Genomic DNA, 19,382 nt, shown 5'->3' with positions numbered 1-19,382 from the left:
AAACAGCACGTGGTGGTACAGTCAGACATTAAAGGCTAAGGATAACACAAAAATCTGACATCGGTCAGCCTCAGGCTCTTGTCTGCGATTAAAATAAATCAACAAAGGCGTGGATTTTTAAAGCCCCCCCAGCCCAGTCCACACCCCCCCCTTGGCAAATCACTCCCAGGGGTACCATGTTTGTGAGGGCTTGTTTCAATGGGATTGTTTCTGTCATACCGAGGACATAAAGGCTGACAAAGAAAGGGAGGCTGTGTGTCAGGCTGGCTCCTCTTTCAATACAAAGTCAACACATCTTGGTCTGTAATTAGCTCATTAGGCATGGCTAAGAAGAGGGAGTTTGAGAAGCAGGAGTAGGAGGAGGAGGAGGAGTAGGAGGTGCAGTGAAGTTAATCAGCACAGGCCTGGCGTAGAATAACCACAGACATTCACAATGCTTAATCACTGGATCAAACATTTCTCCTTGACTCTGACTATTCACGAGTGTTACGTTTGGCAGTGAGATGCAACACATTCTGTGTCAGCCCGTAAATAATGCGGCTTGGTCTTATGGTAGAATTGTTGTGGCTTTCTAAATGCATTTGCAGTGTTAATATTTTGTGCAGAAAGCAGCAGGTTTGTCATAATTCTATCTTGGCAATGGAATCTCCGGCCTCCACAAATGTCTGAGATCAGGGTCACATTAATCTTTTGGTCTAATAATCCTAGGGTGGGCCGCGTGCTTCCCCTATTTATTTTGTCACTGGACACTGGGCTAAGGTTGGGGTTTTGGACACCTAATATTTCAATGATGACTAATATATTCCCTCAACTTCTACAAGTCACATATAGTGCTTGACGGTCTGAACTCTAGTCTACACCTCTGGTTTGCAGACGACCAATGGAATGAGAGCTGAAATGAATAGCCTTCCAGAACTTTGAGATTAAAGTCAAGATAATAAGATGATGACAGATGACAAATTTGTTCAAGATAAGATGATTCTTAAAGATCAGAAGCTTTAATATTCAGCTCTAAAGTTGTAAGGTAAAAAATATTTACAAAAAACATTTATCAATCTGAGAAATATTACACAATAAAATACTCCCTTAATGTGGGAAGGTTTGGGTCTGTGTTGCTTGGCATTTGTCATATTGTCTTTAGGGGTGGAGGGGATGTGTTATGTTTCCATGTTTGTCTTGCCATTTTACCCATACCAGTATCCATTTCAATACCTGTATCTTTTAGGTTTGGCAGTGCTGTGTTCTACCTGTCACACGGGTATACGGAGTATGCTGTGAAGACATTTTTTTGAAAAAGCGTATGCCCTCGTGAACCTTTCAAAGTAGCGTATCCGATAGGCATTATGCACTGGCGTATGCGCTGGCCACACGAATAGCCGCGGATCATAGATTATAGTATGCCCTCAAAAAAAGTCTAGAACACACCACTGCATGTTGGTGAGGTGCAGGTTGTGAAACTGCTGTGTGCATGTAATACAGGGCGGTGCTGGAAAAAAAAAAGAACGTGATTGCTCAGCTAACCATCCCTGGATAAATAACGTTTTAAAAAAATCCATTAGGCAACAGATGACACAAACTGCTTTCAATGTTGCAACTGTCCTGCAAAAACATACTGTGACTAGCAGCCCCTTCTTCCAAGGTAGTAGATAGGATGACAGCATCTGAACCAGGGAGCTAAACAAAGGCATTTCTGCTCACAATCTTGTAAAATAAGATTCATCTTGATTTCAGTGGAACAGTGATGCTCTCGATCTTATCTCCTCTGGCATCTTTCCAATGAACTGAAATGGATTTGCCTGTTGTTGGCCTGTTGTTTTTTTGGCCTAAGTGCTACAGAAAGACCACATTCCTACATATTAAAAGGTCTGTTTGGTTAGGTGTGAAGATGTTCTTCTTATTTTCTAATATTTTATTTTGAAGATTGTGACAGGAATGATAATTGACATGAAATATGTTGTGACTGTGAGTCATACTCACATTCATGACATTGTTGCATTGAATGTGTCCTTAACAGCTGAGCCAAGACTAATCAACAGTTTAGCTTTCCCTGCTATTAGTCTGTATATCAGCCCCTCTGTGCCCCAAATGCACTTATGAATCCCTCCCCTGTCACTGAAGCCCCCAGGCAAGGGCAGGTGCGACTGCATATCAAAGCCTCGGGCAGGAATGGTGCGTTCATGAGAGAGAGAGAGAGAGAGAGAGAGAGAGAGAGAGAGAGAGCTATTACATGTTATATCAGGTCACACCTTTTGATAACACTTCTGGTTATGCAACATATCATGTCGACAAGGGCCTGGGAACAAGAGGAGAATGCAAGCAAACAACTTTTCTCTCACATACCAGTTGTTAAGCAATTTAAACTTGAGTTGTAGTACATTCAACATGTATTGCATATTTGACAAAATAGTACCCCGCTGTAACACAATGTATCATTGTTTTTTCTTGGAAATAAATTTATGAGGTGGCTTACTGGAATAAAATAGAAGCTAACAGCTATTGGTATTGTACTCAGAGTCACACGTTGCTGGTGATGACAGGGTCCAAGGTACAGTAGTAGTAGAACGGTGGAATGGTGTAAAACCCATTGCTGCAGCAGCCACTAAAATAAATCACAAGAAGCCTACCTTGCATTTTAGATCAAACATACCGTGAGTAAACTGTGCTTTTTTCCGGTCTTGATAAAGCAGCTTTCTTGTGTACCATAGGGTAACCCGCCCGTCCCTATTCCTCCCCCCACAAAATGAGCTCACAATGTGTTGCGATGCAATGTGTTGTGAGCTTGTAGATTGGCTATTTTTTAAATCATGTATATAGAATTATGTCGAATTTTTAAATAGGGATTAAGTGTTTTTTTTTTAAGCTGTGTGCGCAAAATGAAATCGGTATGCTATACCTATGTAAGTTACTGGATGCCCAACACACATGGAATTGTTGCCACCCGTTATGACATCTAGACAGGGTGGTACATGCATGTCTCCTCGAGCTACAGCTAGCATTTCTTAGCACCGCAAGCACAAATCCTTTGAATGGTAAATGTTGCATTTTTACAGCACCTTTACAAGTGCTTTACATTCACGCATGCACACACACATTGACACACTGGTGGGAGAGGAAACACACCAACCTGCTCATCAGGAGCAGTTACCGGTATGTCTTGCTCATGGACACTTCTACACACACTGTCAGGAGGATCCAGGGTTTGAACCGGGAACCTTTCGATTTCAAGCTCTCCCTCCCCTTTTAGCCTCATGCCATGCTCACTGTTTTTCTTTCCAGTTCCATCAGTTACACCCTGCATGAGGTAACGTGGAGCAAAGAAGAAATGAGGGGCAAAATTGGCTCACAGCAGTGAAATTAGCTTTAATAACGCCTCGCTAATACTTTGGTTCTCATGCAAATGCCTTATGTTGCCACTTCCGAAATTGTCATAGAAGTTTACATGCTCGTAGGCAGTGCCATGTGATGGATTTCTCAAGCAGGGATTTCCCCCCGCACTGTGACCTGCGTTTAGGTGTGCAACAGTTAATTGAACAAATTGATTTAATAGATTATAAAGATCATCAATTATCGATACACTAATTAATAATCTATCCCTATTCGCCATGGCAAAACACAAATTTCTAATTCTTACATTGAGAATATCACTGAAGATTTCCAAGCTATTGGTCATATTCGCATGCAAGCCATTTTGCTCTTATGGCATACTCATGGTGGAGAATCCCCACTCGTCAGCCCAGGTATGATTTAAAAGCAAAATGGGTGCGGTCAGAATGTGGTCAACAGGAGTCCAGATGAGCACATTTGGTGGTGTGAGCATGTTATGAGGCTACAGTATTTTAGCTTCTATTTTCTTCATCAGTTGTTTTCAGAGCACTGAAATGAATCGCCCCTTCTCTAATTCGATGGTAGTGAAAGTGATAGAACCCGCCATGTTCTTCACACCTACTATGCAGTGAAAGGATTCAGGTTTAAACCGCATGTGCTCTAGTATCCGGGGCATAAGAAAGATGATCACGTTACACAGAAGTATAGGCCTAGATGTCACACGTGGTATAGGCCTAGATGTCACACGTGGTTGGTGTGGTCGTGTGAGCAAATGTTGAAGAAAGACATGCAATCGCAAGCTAAAAACGTTGAGAAGTTAACTTCAAAGGTGACCAAAAACTCCACATTGTGAGCCCATTATTGATATTCAACATTAACGCAGCAAGACAATCACAAGATTAATGGTTGGTACAGTAGACACTGCCAGTGCTAATTTCACCAGGTGGCTTTGGATTTGTACTGTCAAAGTTTTGATTAGTGTGAAGACAGCTGTTTCTGATAAGGCAGGTTAAAGCCCCCTCAAAGTGTTTGTTATGTAATACAGTACAAAATGTTTTGTGCTTAAAATCCAACTGCACACAGGTTGTTTTGTTATAAAAATGATCATTTAAGAAAACACGCACACACGCACATGCATTAAATATTAAACTGTACTTAATAATATGATATTGACACCACATATTCTCTCCATTTGAAAATGATCTTATTATTACCAAAGTAGAACTTTTAACTATTTCTCATCAGCTGGTTCTCAAACCTTTTTGGCTTCAGTACCCCGTTTTCCTAATTTCTTTTTTCTGGTAAATCAATGCCCTACTTTGCCATACTACTGTATCGTATAAAATTAGCAAAAATATCTACCTCTGCATACCCCTAGGAGTATAAAACGTACCCCCATTTGAGAACCACTGGCTTATCCCCTTTAGACCTGTTAAACCTATACATTGTTATACCTTCCGACCTTCCACATCTGTGTCACATCTGCTATTTAGTTTTTCAGAAAACTTTGGAAGGCGTTTTTGGAATCGACCTTAGGTCTAAATGGGTTAAAGGACAACTTTGTTTTTTACAACAAGGGTTCATATTTTAGTTTGTAGTTAGAGAAAAGAAAAGATGAGTGTTAAAATGTTTTCATTTACAGCTTTTTATTGTTTTAGCGATTTTAGTAGTCTGATTTCAGTGGGTGGGGGCATGCGTACAAGTGGCTAAATATGTCTTTTTAGATAGAAGTCAGCAATTTCTTTGTTACTATTTACACCAGCCCCCATAAGTCACATCTGCTCATGAAAGATTGCGGTGCATCTTGGGAATGGGCTTTTTGTGTAAAAAAATACTTATTTAGCCACTTGCATGCAAATCAAAATAGTTAAAATCCCTAAAACGATAGAAAGAAGTACATTAAAACATTTTAACACTCATCTTTTCTTATCTAAAATATGAACCCTTGTTGTAAAAAAAACAAAGTTGTCCTTTAATGACTACTGTATCTCTGCTCTTCAGTTCTTCCCCTTTCACACCAAAAACAGTCATTTCACTTCCCTTAAATTGTTGACTGCTGTGTCTATGCTCACATTACCTGGGAATGATGGCAACGTTTGCTTCACAACACCCAAATAATCAGAATAAGAGAGGGAATAATGGATGAAATAACTCTAATAGTGGTGTCACTCAAAAACAGTCAATAAATCCATGCCGATAAGCTGCTGCTTTAAAATGTACAAGCCTGGCCTATCATATATCAAAAATAGGCAATCTTCAAGCTCACAAGGCCTCGCAATGCACTGTGCCGTGAGCTTGTAGCTATTTTCGCCGTGTGACTCTCGCGTACAACAGAGCATAAATTAAGCACATAGGCCTAGGCTATTTTTGTGAATTTTCGCTTATAACAGCAGTATTCAACTAGATTAGGCAGAGGGCCAGAGGGCCACAAGACATGATACACCATGGGACGCCAGGGTTAATGTGGTTTAGTGGCTAGCCAGCTAGGAACAGTGTTGAAGGGGCATAGTCAATGGTAGAAGAAGTACTCTGATTTTTAATTTAAGTAAATGTAGCTATGCCTGTGTATGTTAGAAATGAATGGCCTGTATACAATGATCTACTTGAGTACAGGTAAACGTGCACAATTATTGCCATCAAAATATACTTAAAGTACCACGGTAAAAGTACTGATTGATGTTTCAAGCTTTGTAAAACATTTTTGTTCGGCTAGTATAAAAGTATAAAATAGGGCGTAATTGGTTGATCTATGTTTTGTAATAGTAATCTAAATCTACAAAGTAACTAGTAACTAAAGCTGTCAAATAATTGCAGCAGAGTAAAAAGTTGACTCTGGGATGTATTGGATTAGAAGTAAATGTAATATTTAAACATCAACATTATACTTAAAGGAGGACTTCACCCATTTTCAACCTTCATATAATTGGTCCTCACAGTCACTAATGATAAAATGGTACCAGGAGAGCTGTTCTAAATTTTTATTAACGCAAGAACAATTACTCCCATGCAAAATGTCCAGGAATAGAAAGCCTGCAGTTTCTATTAGCTTGGATTCGGCATCGATGATGTCACTTGTAGGTGGTTTTCTGAACCGTCCACAGTCACCCTTTAAGTCGTCTAAGACATAAGGGGTAAGCAAATATGATACCATATTATAATGAGCATTACTGAGGACCAATTATACGAAGGTTGAAAATGGCTAAAGTCGTCCTTTAAGTACAGTACTAAATGTACTTTACTAATGTACTGCACAACTTTAAATGTTCTCCACCACTGGACATGGTCTCATTACTCAATAGTTATCAGGCGTGGCCTGCGGTCCTCTCTAACATACAAGGCTTTGTTGTAGTGAATGAAGCCCACCTGCTCGCTCCTGCTCATATCACTGAGTCTACTTTATGAGCCCTCTCCCTCCGCCTGTTGCCTAGCAACAGCCACTCCTTGTTTACCTACAGTATTCACTTTGCATCGTGATTCTCATTAGAACAGCATATAAGCCAAGCCCCCCCCCCCCTCCCCCCGAGACATGTTTCTGTGCTCTTTATGCAAATATAAGCCTTTATTATGCAAAAGGTAAAAGAATAACGTACATGGTATGTCATTTATACTCCATAGTCTAATACGAAAAATATATTTTTTAATTTCCTTATTTGATTTACTTTTGAAATTCCACCTAGGTTAAACAGTAACATCATGTCAATGTTTTCTTATACAAGCGTCCTTAGAATGGCCATCTCTTTACTTTATTATCCTCATCTACTACAGTGATGGTGCACCTTCCCCATTGCTTGGCTGTCATAAACAAACGACCCATTTCATAAAACCTTCTCAAATATTGACCCGTACTCAGTGTACACGTTGCTGTTCTCCCCCTGGCCTGCACATCCACAAACAATACCCCGACCAGGCCGAATGAGCATGTCGGTAGCAAATGAGTTGTTGACTGTTCTTAACTAAAGAAATTCCTAGTTGACACAGTAATAGGGATTTGTCGACTAATTGATTTACAAGTAATTGCGACCATCAGGTCGCAGTTACTATCAATACCTCCACCTGCTGTCTTGTCAGCCAGTCAGTCAGTCAGTCAGTCTGTCCGTCACACATCACGTCACACTTTTGCCCCTACTCATATCTCCGCCACCGTTGCCCCTATCCATGCCAGATTTCTCACATGGCCCTCTTCTAGTGCCACCAGCAGGCTGATTTCAGCAAACCACATTTTTGGACCCTGATCTAAAGTCATGTCATCAACTTGGATCTGTCCCATTTCCCATATTCCCTCCTGATTGGCTACGATTGCCTTCTAAAGTTTGTGCGACCTTATCTCCCGATTTAGGGAGTCTTACTGGTGAATGTATCTATGAATATCAGAGACCAGTGTTTGCATGTTGGTGAGGTCAAGGACTGAACTTTCTATTTTTGATTTCACATTGCCTACTGGCTGTTAAAAGTTATAGTCTGGCAGAATTAAAGGGTCATACCTTGAGTTTAGTTTTGTCAACTAAGACCAATCCTGAACAATGTATTGATTAATTGACTTAGGGGACAGCCCTGGAGTATTTACTGTCAGTGTTTGTGCTAAACTTTGGTAAAATATTGTTAAGTCATCATAATCCTAGCCCCACCCCCTTTGCCTGTGCATGCATGCGCCACATACATAGGCCTATACACATGCACGCACACACACACCCACCCACCCACGCAAGCACACTTTCCCCAGCATACTTGGGAAAACATCATATGATGTGATGGTGACAGAATCAAGTGACTGAGGCACTAGTAATGCTGTAACACCTAAGGCATGCAATACTTAACATCTTTCATGACATGGATGGTATTCTGCCTGGCCTGGTTAGTTCAGTCACATTGTCTAACTGCTTTGTTTCCAATGCTCTTCCGAGGGGTGTGCGTCCTGACGTCACCAAATGACTCGTCACTCCTGCCTTTAGTTTAGACCCAGCAACAAGGCACACTTTTTACGGGCTTTGAGATTAGATTGAAAAATTGGCTGAAGGTACCTTATGCCCCACTAACCTAGTAGCCAGTTGGGTGAAATTAGATAAACCCTCTTGAAGAGACTCAATTATCTGTGAGCGGCCCTATCTGAGAGGCTGCTTGAGAGGGGATGGTGATTATTTGCTGCCCACCGACAAGCATGAACATTTTTCAAGCTTTCAAATGTAGTTCACTCCATTCTCAGCATCCATAGTTGAGGAAATACAGTAAATGTGCCAAAATGCATTTCTTTTAAACTCCTTTGAGGGTTGATTTCTAAACAGACAATTTACAAGGTGACATGTGAGCTTGTAGATCTGCTATTCTTACCAAATGTTTGCCTATTTTTGACAATTGTTTGCCTATTATGACATGCCTGGAAGTTGATGTAGTTAAGTAGTTAAAACTCATTGAGTGTGAGAAGATAGAATGATCAGAGAGATGATTTCATCTCCCCAAGAATCTACGCCCTGACATTCTGTAGGCGTGTTGTCTGGTACATATTGCACTTGCATGCCTGACTACGGGTGGACTCATTAGCCTGCTTGTGTCCAGACCTGTTTGGTATGTACCCTTGCTTGTAGAACAGCCCAGTCCCCGTTCGTTCATTCGTTCGCAACCTCACCGCACAGAAAGAACCCTGACATTGAAAGGCTTCATCTCAACAAGACATGCCTGGTATGCTATCATACTGCCTCCCGCAATGCAAGAATCATCTTGGCACTCCCCATTTGCCTTATTTCATACTTAGTCTTAAAACGCTGTCGCATGGGCGAAAATAGATGATTTACAAGCTCACAACATCTTGCATCAAGACGCGTTGTGAGCTTGTACATCTTCTATTTTCGGTTTGTAAAAATTGATTGGATGTCAGGTTGAAAGTGGTTAATAACCACACTCCTTCCCTAGAATTTCATGGGAATGTTGACCATTAGCAGAGGCTAACGTCTAACCTGTCCAGTCAGGTTAAAGTGAGTTGTAAATTCAGGCAATACGTTTGGCACGGTGAGGGACATATTTGGGAAGTGTGAGGAATGCCATGGCTAACCCTGTGTGTTGTGCTGGTATTTTCGGGGCATGGTTTTCCCCTGCTGCCGTTAACCTGTGCTGTGACATGTCAGCATTGGAATGAATGTAAACACATCAGAGATGGGCGTGTGAATGTGTGCGCAAGATAGCACGAGTGCTCCTATTTCACAACCAGGTACAGGCACCACTGTTACTGTAGCATAGTGGTGGTTAAAAAAAGGGGGGGAAAAGCTAATAAGGACTTATAATTGTTTTGTTTATCATGTTTAATAGTTTAACAGGGAATTTGTACAGTATGATGTGGTAAAGGGATACTATTACTATTGCTGGGTACTTACACTATACTGAAATGGAGAATGTTTTACTTTTCCTGTCTGGTCATGCATCAAATTGTTCCCACATTGCAGCCAAAACACCAGGAGAGTCAAAAAGAAGCTTTTCAAATATTTCTGAGGGAAAGGAATCGGCAGGGCAGTCACAGGCTACTTCTTTAAACACAGAAGACCTAGGAGTGAAGGGGAAAATGAGGAGAAGCGTGTCATCAGTTACACCCCCTTTAATTGACTTAAAAGAAAAAGCAAGAGAGAACCAGGGGCCTTTTACACAAATACAAATTGCTCTGACTCCGCTAAACTAAACTATTGATACAGCGATTTTGACACACAGAGACTCGTATTTCTGACCCAGTATGGGTGTGTCTGATGCTATATTTCATTTATTCTTCAGCATTACTTTGAAACTGTCCAATTGGGGACAGACACGCCGGAGGGTTCCTCCTCCTGCTGTTCAGCAAAAGCTAAGGTATGGCAACATGACTGGTGTCTTGCACGTGCAAAGGCACGCAGTCACCCCAGTCATGTTGCCAATCCTTAGCAACACGCATGATGAATTTATTTTAAGAAGTACATTTTATTATGTTCCTCTGTATCCAAGGTATGGTAGCTGCCACCTTGCCACTGAGGTCTCTGCAGTGCAGCGCTTGAGATTGGCTGTGCTGCGTGGTTTTCAAATGGGACTTGTGCTGAGTTCTCTGTGATCTTGCCTATATGCACAGGTCTGGCATTATGCAATGAAGTCAGTGTCAGGCCATCCTTCAGGCTAATGTTTTTGGATAGAGAGGTAGTGCCGCATTCCGCAGCTTCCCTGCTATGGGATGTGCATTGTGTCTTGTCAAAACCACTTGCATTTATAAAACCTTGTTGGCTAATAGACAAGTGGTTCTCAAACGTGTTAATTTCAAGGACCCCATAACTCTGAGAGTGTACAAATGGAACCGTAATTGTACCCAGCCATAGACCTGTAAGCGTCCTAGAGTGGTAGTATAATATAATAAAGTATACTGTATGTGTTGGCTCAAGCCAAACTGTGGGAGAGACAGATGTCTGTTCTAGAACTTTGCTGCAATTTCCTGTCCTGTTTTCACAACTCAAATTGTTCTTCCTATCTGTAGCATGTGGCCTCTTGCCACATAATAGAAATAGGCTACAGGGGGTTGTTCTGAATAGGCTATATCTGTGAGCTGGGGTTAGTTGTGACAAAAAGCGTATATCCACGGGCGATAAAAAAAAACATGTTTCACTGTAATAATGCCCTGATTAGGAGCCCACACAGAGCTGATATTGATAATGTTGTGTAATGAATGATTATAGCAAGTTATACAGCACTTGTTATGTTTGATAGCATTTAACAGCATTGGTCTGTGTTTGAATGGATATCCAACCTTAGCTTTTTACCTGTTGCTTTTATCTAACATACTCTAGGCTAGAGCAATAGATGGCATTCTATACTTCAATGTGTGTTAAGTATTCACTCTTGTGCAAAATGTGCAGATACTCTCATGGTAGATAAACATTTATTTTGGTGTGCGGGGCGTGGGGGTGGATTCTTTTTGCACACACCGCACAAACTTTGAGCATTGTGTTACAGGAACTTCATACGCTCTTCTTCTTAGAACTACTGTTGTAAAACCTTTTCACTGAGACTGACTTTTGTAGCATGCTGGGGAGGCAACGGTTCAGCTCGGTCAGAAATAGTATGGTTTTCTGTGTGTGCATCTATCACACTATAGGCGTTGTGGGCAATGAGGATGAGGATCTGCACATGGCAGGTGTGGGTTTGAGTTAACCAACACTCTCATTAGCGCCGAAAAACTGGATATCACAGACTTTGCTCATGTTAAAAGACGAGTGAGGAATCTTCAGAGGCCAATTAAAAAATGTCTTGTAAACAGTTTTCTGAAAAATGTATGTTTCTATATCAGTGGTGCTCAAGCCTTTTCAAGTCAAGCCCCCCCAAAATTATATGTACCGGTATTTGGCTGCGGACCCTCGTTTCAAAATATTGTGTTCCCGGGACCCCCCAGAAGCAACAATTTGAGTTAAAAATGTTTGCTTTGAAAATATATAATAATTTTCATGATTTTAAAATAGCAGATCTACAAGCTCATAGCGCAACACAAAGTGACACGCTATGGGTTTGGATATCTGTTATTTTTTAATATCTGAAGTATAAAATAATGGTTAAAGTGGTTCAAATGATTAATGTGAACAGTAACAGTAAAGCAACAGTTGCAGATACATGTGTTTTATAGTTATCAAGCTTTATCAAATATATACACAATATTTAGTCACAATAAAATCCAGTGACATTGTGTATTGTTATTAGAATTTGATTGCAGTAATAACTTTGATTATTGCAATTAAATGTAAAGTGTTACAAACACACAAACGTACTAAGGATGTTGTGTTACGAGGAAATGGGGAGTTGAAAGAACTTTCCACTCTTACACCGAAAAATGTTCTTGTGAATGTGGTTTAACAGACAGGAAGCAGCAGAAAACCCGCTGCTCAGTGATGCTTTCCTGTGAGAGCAACATTCACAGGTCAGTTTGTCACGTATCTGTTTTTTCCCCCCAATCCTTTACTCAAAAACTCTGCTTGCAACAATAATTATCTAGGTTTCCCCCGACCAGCAAGCTTGGTATTCTCTGCCTTGATAACATCTTTAAAACCACTCTCAACCAGGGGTCCGGGGACCGCCAAGGGGGTCCTTGGGTTGGGGGTTTCCAGGGGATCCCCAGCAAATTGTGTTAATATTGCATCACAGTCATTTGAACCACTTGTAAGTTGTTTATTCAAAAATAGCAGATCTACAAGCTCAGAGCTTGTACATCTGCTATTTTCGAAATTTTAAAAATATCAAAAAAACGTTTAGGAAATGTTGAATAATTTTTACTTTTGTTTAACATAAATCTTCTCTTCTGGGGGTCCCTGGCACAAAACATTTTCAGATGGGGGTCCGTGGACAAATACATATCAATTTGGGCTTCGTTGACACGAAAAAGAACTTTAAACATACTAATTGAGACACAACCGACGAGGTCTCCGAAGGCTACATGCCTGTTCGTTACATAATCAAAGGAATCCCTCTCTAAAAGAGAACTAGTACAAACTGCTCTCAGTTGTGAGGACATGACAGCAAGTCGAACTCGTCTCCCATTCCCGGTGCATTAGCATGTCAGTGTAATGCCCAATTTACTCTGTCTACAAAGGCGTCACAGACCGAAAATACACAATCCATAAGCTCACAACTCTTAAGCTTGGATTGGATCGTACAACCAATGCTTTATTGATTCAGTTTTTGTGGCGGTAAAGGTCTTTGCACACTGCTGCGTTTTTCGTTGCGAAATGCGTTTTTCAGGGCAAGGAGAGAGAGAGAGATAGAGAGAGCAAGGGACCGAGTGGTGCGCGAAACGGGTGGCAGTGTGCAAACGTGACTGACATAACGTGAGGTTGATTTTTTATTTGCACGATGCAAAGATACAACTAAGAATATAAATATAGTAAAAAAATAAAGTAAACATTAGTTTCATAGAGGGGTCAGGAATAGGGTACCAAAAACCAACAGGAGATTTTAGGGTCCTCACTTGGCCTCCCACACTTGTCTTGGACCGCCACGGGATTTCCATATACATAATAAATAAACTGCATATGCTGTATGCAATATTAAATGGCCCCACACTCCATAAACTACCATGGACACTATAGAGTTGGTCCTCTCATTAGCAGAGTTAGCATAAGAGTCACAGGAAGGCATGGGTTCTTCTACCAGCGAGAGAGAGAGAGAGAGAGAGCCTGCCTCGGGCCGGAGTGGAAAAGTACAAGGCTCGCAAGAGATGAGATTAAATTCCATTCTGCTTCTGAAAGCTTGTGCTTTAGGTGACGTTTTTCTCTCTGAGTCTTCATCTGGCTGTGGTGCAGCAGTGCAACAGACAGACGTCAGAGTGCTAGATCTATTAGAGGCTGTGCGTTCCTCTGATGCCCTAGTATAGCTGCTGTTCAGGGGTGTTGTACCAAATTCTGGGCCCTGGGTACAAGGATTCACTGCGTTATTTTGTGCTTTAATTAGGTCTATTGAAAAATAACACATTTTCATGACTTTTCTAAAATAGCAGATCTACAAGCTCGCTTGCCGCGCTGTGAGCTTGTATATCTGCTATTTTTCAATAGCTAAAGTATAAAATAATTAAGGCCCCTCCACCTTGGGCCCTAGTAACTCATTCCCACTTTCCCCCCCCTTGTGACGTCCCTGCTGGTGTTACACTGCACTGCAGCTGCATGCTATTAGTGGGTGCATGCACGAGTACCCGAGTGTTTGTTTCTGTCCCATAATATCGTACTACTCATTACATCTGCAGTATGGTGTCGCAGTTTGGCAGGTCCTTAACCTGTACAATAAAGTTGTTCATAAGTTGAAACATGGTGAGACATGTCGCGTTGTGCAACGTCGGGCGGTGAGCAATTTCAATTTAGCCTATACTGAAACTATACTGTACCAGTAAGACTCCCTAATCGGGAGATAAGCGACCGTAGGTCACTTATCTCCACAAATAGAGCAAAAATGTGTTTTTCCAAAATCTTCCTGATCCATGTTGATGACATGAGTGTAGACATACTGTGTAGTGATTTTCGTGATTTTAGGGCAAAATCTGAATCGGCCTCATGGTGGCGCTAGAGGGCCATGTGAGAAATGAGGGGTGGGGTCTCCGCGCCGCCAAGGCGGACGAATAGGTACCGGCCCCGGCTCTCCCGGTCGCTCCTAGCCCGAGTTACGGCATTTTATGTGAGCTGCAGTGGCAGGGGGTCCTCCACTGGGGGCGCCACCACTTTTGCATCCGTTCTGGAGCACCAGGAGTGGGTGGTCCCCGGGAATGCCCCGTGAGCAGCCCCGTTGGGGTGGTCATTTGGTAATTTTTGCACATGTGCTCATTTTTTACACTTGGGGGTCCCCGAGGGAGCTGGGGGTCCCTGGAGCTCCGGGGGTCCTTGGAGGTTGTAGTTTGGCAGGTAAGGAGTGTGTGTGCAAAATCTGGCATGGATCGGGGCAACGGTTGCGGAGATATGAGCAGGGCAAAAGTGTGACGTGTGACGTGTGTGACGGACGGACGGACGGACGGACGGACGGACGGACGGACACCTCGAGCAGCTTTCTCTAGTAAGTGCGACCTACGGTCGCAAAAATAGACAGTTGTGTTGTTTTACCATGGCATTGGTGAAAAATAAACCCTTCTTTTCCAGTTCTTTGTTTAGTGTTAAGGTTTCCTTAATTGCTGTCCTCCCGCTCTGTTGAATTAGCAAACACCTTCCAGGACAATGACCTTTTTATGCTTTGTATAATTCACAATGAACAGTCTGCCTGCAGTTGCTGGTTTCGTCTCCACTACAGAACTATAAGCTACCTTGCCCAGCAAATTGTTGGTACTTAGTAATTCTGTTTAATGGGTTAAAATGGTGGATCATGACGGTTTTGTGCAAGCAAGTTTCCTTGGCAATGTGGTTGTTTCTCTTACAGTTGGTATTATTGTACTGTTTGGCCACTGGCCATTCTCTGTGCCAAAATATGCCCAAAGGGGAATTCTGACCCAGAAACGATGACCAGGAGGAACTCCATAGCCCCATACAGGGTATCTCTGGGCTCCAGGACTTCACACAGGAGTCATGCGTCCCTGACTCATTTCCTCTGCCAGGAACCCAAAGAGTCCTGCAAAAGTGGCATTTTTGTGCTGACCCCATTTGATGACCATGTAAACTAAAAGGATATGTTTACCTGGCCTTTTATGCCAATTTGCACACCGGTGATTGACCGCCGTACAGCTGAATTGGTTAAAACCTGCTGGGCGGGAATCATTGGGTTACACCCCGCCATTCCGAAACACCGCCATTCCGAACATTGACTTCTAACCCTAACCCTAACCCTAACCCTTACCCTAACCCTAACCCTTACCCTAACCCCAACCCTAACCCTACCCCTAACCCTACCCCTACCCCTAACCCTAACCCTAACCCTGTTTCGGAATGGCGGTCTGACACCGAATCATTTGTGGCTGGAGTGTCTCTCTGTTAGTTCTGAGGCCCTACTCTCTTAACTGTGTATGGCTCAGCAGTGTGTGTGATGAATGGGAAATTCAGTGCTTGATGTCAGCTTGTCTAACCTTTGCCGGTGTTTAGAGAGGACACTTGATTTACGCTCGGTGCTATTCTACCGGTCTTATAGTTGTTCTGTTCAGTCCTGTGCAGAGACAACCATGCGTGTTCCAAAATGCTAGGAATGCCACTCACTCTCCTTGCTTAGCTGGAAAGTCGTCCACACTCACTCCCCCCTCTCTACTTATGCCTCTGCTTTTCCAAAATCCTCATTAGGTCAGAGCTATTTTGAGATTTTCTCTGCCCAACTAATGTCTTGAAAATAATGCTGACGGCCCTGTGGCCATGATCTCACTCAGAGAGTGAGTGAGTGAGTGTCAGTGCTAGGCACCGCCCCTTCCATAAGCCCTTTGACAAGCATGTCACAGTAGTGTCACCAGAGTTTTGGAGGATGGAGATTTTTGTAACCTGAGCAGTGAATGACAGATAAGCAGAGTTTGCTGTGGTCCTTCGCTTGTAGCCCACAATGTTTGCACTCACCGCATGCAGGGTGACTCATTGCGTAGTCATTCAATTGGCTTAAATTACCTCCTTTCATGGTCAACAATGAGCTCAGCTGAAGAGACTAAAGCGGGGGAAGTGAGGCCTTCTGGGAATGCTGCATTTGTTCATGAATCCCGACTCTAATTGGTTGTTATTGCGACGGGCAGTCACCAAGCTGTAGGGGCGGAGCGGGCTGATGTTTGTTTCATACTACAGTACACCCCCCTCCTTCTCCTCAGCCTGCTGCATGCTAGGCTACATTCATACAGGCCTGTCTGGCAGAGGTGTGGAAGTGGGATGGAGAGGCTCGCATCAGCCGCGTCACATGATATGAACCACCACAGTGGATCTGTAATGCCGGGTGTTGACCACAGGAGAGTACTCCGGTCTGTCTGTCTGTCTGTCCAGCCCGTGCAGGCCACACCCAGGCCCTGTCACAGCATGTCTGTTTGCTCTGTGGAGGATTATGTGCCGGCTAACTTTCCAGCAGAATCCCTCCCTCTTCATCTTCCATCCACGCTCCCTCTCGACCGTCTCAGGCTGACGTAGCATCGACATGCAGCTGTCTCAGCCCTGCCTCTGCACAGGGACAAGGCAGCTGTTGTGGTGTGGTGGTGTTGGTGGGTCGGGGGGGCTAATGGCTGAGGTTCTGTTGTGTCCCTGTCTGCTGTCAGCAGCAGTGTGTCATCCACATCAGTGACGCACTGACACACAGCAGGAATATAGAAAACACACTCTCACATGCATGTGCATGTGTATATGTGTGTATGTATGCACATGTGTATACACACATGCAAACAGACACATGCATGCGTACATAATTGTATATGCATAGTAGTATGAATAGCATACAAGCATACCTGCTTTTATGACACAATGCCTGACAAACACACAGGCCAAGCTACCTTTCTAGAGAGAGAGAGACGAGAGAGGAAAAACTGAAAAGGGGAGACCACACTCTCCTATCTTGATTCAGGCTGATTTGATAACGGCCTGTTTCCTGTCATCTGATAACACAGTAACGATTGGACGTAGTGATGCTCATTTTCCCCGCACAAAACTGAGCTTCTGTATCTCACAGCTCCATGTTGATAAAGACAGCAGACTTTGTTAACTTATAAAAGCTATAAAAAGAAAATGAAAAAAGGCAACAAACGGGTCCCAGGTGTGTGTGCATGCCTGTGGGATGTTGCCGTTATCTTGTCCTCCTCTGCCCGGGCCAGGAGAAGACAGACGAGCTTGGCAGGGGAGACTCCCAGGGCTCCAGTATGGTCCAAGTCTCTTGATGTTTACCAGCTCATGGCTTCTTTCGGTCTCAGTTCCAGCTTCCCCACGTTGCAGAATAAGACTGTGCTTCTGTGTGGTCCGTTTGACGCCGTGTGTGGAGAGTCACTTAGCAGAGGGAGAGCAAAGGGACATGTCTGCCCACACATTGTTTTGATGTTTGTCTGAAAGGTATTGGTCTTTGTACCCCTCATACAGCCCCACGCACGCACAGAAACTATAGCTTCCTCTCACCAGAAGTGATGCTTTCCAGACCCATACCACATGTCACATACCTCCCACCCCTCAGACTCAACAATCAAAAAGGGCCAGTCATTGCTAGTCAAGTCAGTTGACCATTTTGCACATCCCACACCAAGGCCAACTTTCCCCCTCTCTCTCTCTCTCTCTCTCTCTCTCTCTCTCTCTCTCTCTCTCTCTCTCTCTCTCTCTCTCTCTCTCTCTCTCTCTCTCCCCCCCTCTCTCTCTGTCCCACCGTCCTCTCCCACACCACCCCTCCAAGACACAATTGGGCCTGGAATGCAACAACGTCATCAGTCAGACAGGCATTTCAAAGCAAAAAGGTCCCACCCTGCGGCAATGGGAAAAGGGTGTATGTTTGTGTGACGTGTGTGTGTGTGTGTGTGTGGGTGGGGGGCGCTTAAGATGGTGAGTCAGAGTCCCCAGAAACCTGCCTTTGGGTATGCTCAGGTTGGAGATACCCCTACCCCTCCATACTCATTCATCATGTGCATGCACAAGCACGCAAACACACACACACACACACACACACACACACACACACACACACACACACACACACACACACACACACACACACACACACACACACACACACATTCTGACTCAAGTCAGCACATGACCGCCAGTTTGTTTCTCCTGACCCCTGTGTCATCACAGCCGTTGCCTGGAGGCATGGACAGAGGGATTTGGGCAGCTCCTTGAGACGAGCCCGTCCCTCTAGTCGTGTGTATTTATGTATGTATGTGTGGGGGTCATTCACTGCCCATGTGATCATTACAACAGCCCCTCTCTCTGCTTTACGCTGCCTCATGACCAGTGGACTGAACTGAGCTCATATCTAGAGGGTCTTCCTTCAGAGATCACTAAAGAGAGAGAGAAAGAGAGACTTCTGCTTTGGCAATGTAAACGTATGTTTTCTCATGCCAATAAAGCATGAGAAATGTATCACCTTGTGTATTCCCTGCTCAAAATGTAAATTGTAGTAATAGGCTACTGGACATACACTGACTATAACATTTATACACTTTTGAAAAAAATGAAATTGTAGAAAGACATACATACAAACAGAACAATTACTTTAAACAACTGATATTTGTGCATAACCTTTCCTATGTGGATTTATAGGCAAACTATTCCTCTAAGTAAATGCACAATTCTTATGGTTTAAGAGTTAAATTTGCCTCAGTTACAATGTAACAGCTCTGAGAACACTTCATTTCTATTCCCTGCAATTGTACATTATTTTGTTTTGATTGTATTGTTTCACTTTTTCTTTGGCCATGTTAACGTATGTTTTCTCAAGCCAATAAAGCCATTTGAATTGAATGTAATTGATTGTATAAAGCCGGAGGGGCTACAGCCCCTGTACATATACAAACAAATACTGAACCTGCCCACTGACTCTGGTCCATTCTGTAATATCGTCGGTGTCAGGGGGGTCTAAAAGTGTTAATTCTTTTAGGAAATAGCTCTGTTTATTCCAACCAATGTATCCAATGATGTTATTATTTAGTCACAAGCTGTGTATTTTTAGCCTGCATT

At 43.0% G+C, this 19,382-nt stretch overlaps 1 protein-coding gene across 3 annotated transcripts in view; it reads left to right on the top strand.

Moving 5' to 3' along the window:
* elf1 (E74-like ETS transcription factor 1) overlaps positions 1-19,382 on the top strand; it is a 58,899-nt gene that overhangs the window by 21,012 nt on the left and 18,505 nt on the right. The gene's annotated exons all lie outside the window — the stretch shown is intronic.

The sequence above is a fragment of the Nannobrachium achirus genome, assembly GCF_963921795.1.
Source record: "Nannobrachium achirus genome assembly, chromosome: 17".
Lineage (NCBI taxonomy): Eukaryota > Metazoa > Chordata > Actinopteri > Myctophiformes > Myctophidae > Nannobrachium > Nannobrachium achirus.
This window is presented reverse-complemented; position numbering and strand designations above follow the sequence as displayed.